Here is a 7,599-nt window from a genome sequence, read left to right on the forward strand (position 1 = left end):
GGTATTTTTTCCCACATAGATTACAGCAATTAGAATGTTGACTTGTTGACTTTTGCACTTGGGTTTAATAACTCACTACAGTAAGGAGGTAAGAGGCCAGTAAGCTTCTTGATGGCATCTCTGCTGGAATATGTGGCTTGTTAGCTACACACATGCTACAATTCCAATCAGATCTGGAGAATGACCATCACCCTTTCCATTTGGTCAGGCATCACACAGACACCCATTCATTCATAAAGAGCTCAGACTTCGGGTCCAGATGGTACCAAGTTTCAGGATATCTATGTTCTATCAATTCCTGACTGTGTGACCCTAAGCGAGTTACACTCGAAGCTTTGGAGTTCTCGCTTCTGAGATGGGACTGATAGTTCTACTTATCTCGCAGGACATGGGGTGACAGTGTTATCTGTGGTGATACCGAAGTCATAATGCCTTTGATTCCCTGCAGCCGGATATCTGGGTCTTCAAGGGAAAAGGCATTTTATTTGCTGCTGCCCCAGACTGACTGGCGACTCAGCGATGGTGCCAAAACCCAGGCTCATCCATCTCTGCTCTGCCATCTTCATTCTCAGAGTGAGATAAGGTTCCATGACCATGAGATGGACAATAAAGTGATCGATAAAGATGATGGGAATAGAAAAGATCTACAGAGGCTGCCTCACCGGGGATCCACCCCATATGTAGCCACCAAACCCAAGCACATTGCTGATGCCAAGAAGAGTTTACTGGCAGGAAGCAGACATGGATGTCTCCTCGGAGGCTCTGTCAGAGTCATATAAAAACAGCTGAGCATGCTTGCAGATAACCATCAGACTGAACATGGGGACCCCAATGAAAGAGCTAGAGAAAGGACTGAAGGTGCTGAAAGGTTTGCACCCTCATGGGAAGAACAACATCATCAACCAGCCAAGGCACTGAGGTAGAGAGGGCAATTGGGAGAGGGAGCACCTTCTTGGAAGCAAGTTGAGGGGAGGAGAAAGGGGAGTTGGGGGGATAACATTTGAAATGTAAATACAGAGAATATTCAATAAAATTGAAAAAAAAGATAATGGGAATATTACCCACCTGAGACCAATGAACTCATTCCCTTTAGGACTTCAAGCTTTGGTCCTTGGTGGCTAATTATCAAATCCCTCTGTAGAAGATGTTTTTGGCAGAAGGAAGTGGTCTCATCCAAGTGTGCGTGTGTGTTCCCTGGGAGCATTTCACAGTCACTATCTAGTCACACATGAGCTAAGAGGAATGGCATCTAGCTTTTGATGTCCAACCCTCTGGCAATAGTCACTAAAACTGGATGGGACTTTGATGTGGTGACTAATACCAATTTGCTGGCACGTTAGATACACTAAACTCTTCTTTCTCTAAGGGACAGCGATTTGTCTTGACTAAAATGTTTTATACCTACAAGGGCTCAGCTGGCACCACAACCTGGGGACTTCCAGAATCCTATGGAGAGTCTCACTTAAGGGTAATGAGGCCATCTGTAAGTGACATATACGACCCTCCAGCTCTGTTAGCTACAGAGCCATCACAATGCAGCAGGTAAATAATGTCCAGTGTGGAGTCCAGACCCCTGCAACCTTAGAACACAGTACAATCTGAGGGTGGACAAACCCATGGTTATTTTACAATGGGAGAAACCTCAAGGATTTGTACAAAGTGGACTTGTAGACAGGTCAGAACTGAGCCTGAGGCCAGCAGCAGAGGCCTCGGGGATCTGTGGCTCTGGGAGCTTCTTCCTCTGGGAGCTGTGGGTGGGCTAAGGCTGTGCTCACCAAGTCTTCACTCAATACCAACGCAGATGTTCTGTGGCTGGGAGATGTCACCTCAGCATTAACAATGCTCCATTGCAGTCTACACAAGCAGACAATTGAGCAGGACTTCTGTCTTGGTTAGGACTTTACTGCTGTGAACAGACACCATGACCAACACAAGTCTTATAAAGGACAACAGTTAACTGGGCTGGCTTATAGGTTCAGAGGTTCGGTCCATTATCACCAAGGCAGGAACGTGGCAGGCATGGTACAGGCAGAGCTGGGAGTTCTACATCTTCATCTGAAGGCTGCTTGCAGAATACTGACTTCCAGGCACCTAGGGTGGGGGTCTTAAGTCCATAGTGACACACCTACTTGAAGGCCACACCTCTTAATAGTGCCACTCCCTGGCCCAAGCATATGTAAACCATCACAGCTGCCAATCAAATTGGCTCAGATTAATATTTTATTCAGATTTTTAAATTTTGAGCTCTTTGTTGTTGACCCAAACCCACTTGCATTCCAATCAGAATGGCACCACAGAGCCTCTCTGTCATGAGTTTCACAAATGCATTTTTAAACGCCCAATTCACACTGCAGATGAAATACCATCAAACTCACCGGGCTTCAAACTAATTGCTCTGGATTCTGGAACCCAGGACAAACTCATGTGTAGTTTTCTTCCCAACCCTTTCTTAAGCCGATCAAAACATGTTTGAAAGGCACTTGAGGGATCCATGTTTGGCTTTGTTTCATTCGTTTTGGTTTCTGTGCCCTTATGAGGATGAAAACCTTTAGAACTCTACAACAGCCTAAAGGAAGGAGCTATCTCAGTTCTTAGCAATATCCACGTGTCTCCAGAAGCAATGGCTTCTGAGCAAAGCCCTTGTTAATTGTGGGAGGGTGCCAGACTTGAAGTGACAAAAACCACATTTGAGTAGTGCACTTTTGGGTGTGACTCCAATGACTGCCTAGGTACTACCATCTGTCCCCCTGACCTCAGGCGTTAGAGCCACTGGTTTCCCCAGTATCCGCCCTGGTGTTCCTAAGGAGTTGGACCCGAGGTTCCCTGAAACAAAGGCTGTGGATCTCCTTTGCCCTTGCAGACAGCATTACCAAATGCCTTAACCCCCCCAACCCCCCAGGAATCCCAGACGAAGCTCAAGTTCAGGGACAACCCCTGTGCTTTCTGCCCTCTGCACTCAGGGTACTGTCACTGGGTCCGTGGAGTCACTGGGCTTGGCATGGTGGAGGGAATGACACCCCAACAGGGCTTCTTCAAAGCTGGCTGCTTGCTGGGCTCTCCTAGCTGTTCCTCAGACAATGATTACGACGCTATAAATCCTGCAGTATTAATTTCAATTCAGTTGGTTTCTGGGATGTAAAACCTGAGTGTAATCCACTGAGGAAAGTATGTGAAACACAATTTACCGAATGCCTCTGTTGCCTTTGACTCACAAAGATGATGTTTAACATGGGTTTCTATGCCAGAACCGGAGGCCCCCGTCGAAGGCTTGCTTGGTTGCTTAATCTCACTTTTCTGGAAGCTTAAGGTCTCTAACCCAAGGTAGCCCATGGGTGGTACCTGAGACACAGTATAACCTGTCTTTCTGTATGTTCTCAGATGGTACACAGATCTAGCTTTCCAGACAGGCACATTTGGCCTTATTTACCACCCTATTCTGCCTACAATACTCCCTACCTTGCCTGCTGCTGCTGAGGAGAGAGGCCAGCTTATGATCTTATTCTGCAGAAGACATTTTCTCACCGCAGAAGGCTTTGTATCCCAGGCTTTCCTGATTCCTCCTTAAAAACCGGTAAAACACCCCCACTTTACTCATAGGTGTAGAGTTTAGCTACCTGCTTGTGGGTAGCCAGACTTTTGTGTTTTACTTGCAGGATGTTTCACCACTGGACATCACTGCCACACGACTGTCCCCAGGGTTCACTGACTCCATGTGACTCTGAGAGGCAAATTGTCATAATCACCAAATGGACTTGGATTTCATAAATCTTGTGCTAGCAGCTCACTGCCACCCCAGCCAGAATTGGTACCCGGTTAGTGACTGCCTCCGGAGCTCTGGCGTGGGACTTGCAGGTGCTCCTTGGTGTATACAATACACTTCCTTCTCCTTCCTGGGGTTTCTCTTTCCTGTCTCAAAGCAGATTGAACACGTTTTTCCTAAGAAGCATTTATGTCCTGAAGTAGTCAGCTCTTTGAGCATTTAACTTCACCCCCACATCATTACCGAGAAGCATTTCATGGCTCTGGGCCCAGGCCTGACCCCTGCAGATCCCATTTGCAAGGACTGTCAAAGACAGATGAATCACTCACTACCAGTAAGTACTTTTTCCCTTCGGCTTCCAAATCTGGCAGTGGTTGGGCAACTGTGGGTCATTAGACTTTTGCAAATTAAATTCCCCCAAAGATAAATTTCACTAATACAGTAAAAAGATGATTTGTGTTCCTGACAGCATATACTAAACTCCAAGGACAAAAAGAAATGTTTTATATTCATGTGGTTATTTGTTAAAACAAAATGAAGAGTGTACCAGAAATTGACCTTTTTCTCCACATCTATGTCCATTAGCTCTCTGCTACCAAAACTAAATCTCATCAGGAACTGGAGGGGCAAAGGGAAGAAGTTGTGTAATTATATTTTAATTGAAATTTCTTTTAAAATGATGCTGATGGTTGCTTCATACGCTGGTGCAATATGGCAGCTTGTTTCTTTTCAATTAAATTGGCTTGCAATCTCTAATTCCTGAATTAGCTTAATCCAAATAGCCCCTCCTCTCTTTCTCTCAGTGTGTGAGTGTGTGTGTCTGTGTCTCTCCGTGTGTATGTTATTAAAATAGCGTGAGGCACAGTTAGTGTCTAAAACTCAAGTGCCATTGGAATCCAAACAATTACTGCAAAAGTGTGGAGCTAAAATGGAAGGCATTAACACACTAGAAATCACAATGCACACACGCACGCGCGCGCGCGCACGCGCACACACACTCACTCGCCAAAGGAAAACATGTGTGATTTTAAATCCCACTGGACAGTGACCAGGCTTGTGACATGACTGTGATCTAATCCGCAGGGTCTCTGAATTCAGAGTGTTCAGTGTTTTCTAGGAGGAGCAGAACAGCAGGGACTTCCTTGAATCCCTCTGATTCTGGTATCCTGTCTGCTTGTATCACTAAAATGCATACCCATTTGTTTTCGCATGTATTTTGCCACAAAATATATTGGCATCCAGGCAAACTCTTTCCAACTGCACCCATGATATGTGCTCTCCTGTGGCAAGAGCATTCATGACCAGTTATAGACCAAGGCAACAGACACAGACATCAGTGTGAAGAATCAAAGCTCTGAGCTGCGGAATGTCAGCTATTCCTGTAGTCGGTTTCAATGGTAGTGATCTCTCCTGGATGGAGGACAGAGCCCCTTCCACGATTGCTAAAGTTCCCACCCATTCACTCTGCCTGCCCTAGGCCTTTCATTCAGTCTGGGAGAGCAGCAGTCTGTGGGACCATCATGTAAACTTTAACTTACTGATTTTCCATGGAAGCTGTCATCAGGAGCTGAACGATGCTTTATATATATTTTCTATTTGCTTTTCAATATCCCCCCATGTCCTTAATATACACAGAGGAATTCTATGTTAAGGCTGAGTTAGTATATACCAAGTTCAACCTGGAGTAAACAGTAAAAACCCTTATGTGGTATCATTTGCTCTTAGTGCTTGGTAACCCTGGGGTGGCAGTAGCTGCAAGTTGATCCCAAATAGCCCTTACTCCTCATATACCTTAAAAGAAAAAAAAAAAAAAAAAAAACCCAAAATTCAAGAAAGCTTGAGCAAAAATGAGGTTCTAGAAACAGGCATTGCCGCAGCCTGTTGCTGCTGTTGGATGCCTTCTAACCATGAGGGGCTATTTTCATAACCACAGTTGCTCCATTTTGGTATGTCACTGTTAGGATTTTGACAACCTTCAGTTCCAGATTGGCTCAGGTTCAGTAGCCTAGTTACTAGGGTATTCTTTGGCTTGGGTTACAATGTACCCATAAATAGTTAGGGTATAGTATAGTACAGAGAGAGCATTTGTGGTCAGATTTTATTGCTCATGAAGGCTGGGTTAGGGCAAATTCATTTCAGTTTCTTAACAGAATAATGAGGCTTGGGCTCCTAAATAGGTTTCTAGGTTCCCAGTAAATGTCCTTCGAAGCTTCCAAATGACAAAGAGACTGGTTCTGGTTAGATGTAAGATGAAGCGTCATCCATGTCCTAAAGAAAGAAGTTCTAGTCCCTTCTTCCTTTGTTCTCCCACTGGTTAAAATTCACATAGTGTTGGCAATGTCTAAGACAGCAATTTTGTGCCACACAGTGATGAAGCAGGACAGGAGGAGCCAAGAGTCAACCTCGGCAATGGCATGAACCTCACAGAGGGCACGTTGCCATCTGCTTCCCTTCTTTGGAAATGTAGATTGGAACAACATAGGCCTGGATCTCGTTACACGAACTGGTAATGAGAGGGAGGTGGGCAGTTTCTTTTCCTTCCGAGAAGCTGGTTTCCCACCATCACTGCTAGAGCAGATGAGGTTTGGGGTGTCCCTTGAGTGATCCCTGGAACTGTATGAGCTCAAACACTAATAGGATTTCACCACTGCAAATTCCTTCTCACGAACTTGAATCAAATTCTTCCTCTGTCCTCTTCCTCTGACCAGGTCTCCACAGGCTCAGGCCATGGTCTTAGCTGCTGCTGTCACTTCCCAGTACTTGACTGTGTTGTCTACTGTGTCTGTGCTGTGTGGAATAGAAACTATCCCCTTTACAGTCACTTTTCCTATTTATAGTGTGAAGCAAAACATTTAAGCTCTAGATACCCCATAAACTCCTTAACTTAAAATGAGTTGGAACTCATTTTGTTGTTTGAAAGAGGATATCCTGCAACCCAGGCTAGCCTCAAACTCAGTATATCAACCCAGGTTGGCTTGAACTCCTGATGCCCCTGCCCCCACCTTCCAAGCACATGCTTGCCACCACATCTGGGTTATGTGGTGCTGGGAATCAAATTTAGGGAGCAGAGTGTGCTAGGCAGGCACTCCAACAACTAAACATCATCGCTAGCCTACAATGCATCTTTGAATTTTGAATTATCCCACTTTCAAGGTCTTTTCCCTCTTGTCTTCAGGTTTTATGTTTTCAAAAAGAGCTGTTCTTCCAGAGTACTGGGCTTTGATTTCAAGCATCCACATGCTGGCTCACAATAGTCTGCAACTCCAGTTCCAGGTGCTTTGATGTCCTCTTTTTGTCTTCTGTGGGAACCAAAGATAAGCATGCTACCTGGACATACATGTAGACAAAACATCCACACACACAAAATATATTTAGGTTTTTTATTATTCAGAAAAAAAAAGATCCCTACAGAGTAATAGTGTTTATACAACAGGGAGATGCCTAGACTAACAGGGTACTCTCTAAAATAGGGAGGGGCAAACTCAGAGGCGCATGGACTTCCTGCTAAGTAAGTGTTGTGTCAAAACGTCATAATAGTGATAGGCAAGCTAAAAAATTATTTAACATTCCACAAAAATTATTGGACTGTAAGAATGAATGAGATCTGCTGGGGTGAATTAATTTATATGATGCTCAAATTATATGGTTTATCTTTTATTTTTATTTTTATTTTTAGAGATTTATTTTATGTATGAGTGCACTGTAGTGGTCTTCAGACACACCAGAAGAGGGCATCAGATCCCATGATAGATGGTTGTGAGCCACTGTGTGGTTGCTGGGAATTGTACTCATGATCTATGGAAGAACAGCTAGTGCTCTTAACCACTGAGCCTTCTCTT

The sequence above is a fragment of the Micromys minutus genome, assembly GCF_963924665.1.
Source record: "Micromys minutus genome assembly, chromosome: 4".
NCBI lineage: Eukaryota > Metazoa > Chordata > Mammalia > Rodentia > Muridae > Micromys > Micromys minutus.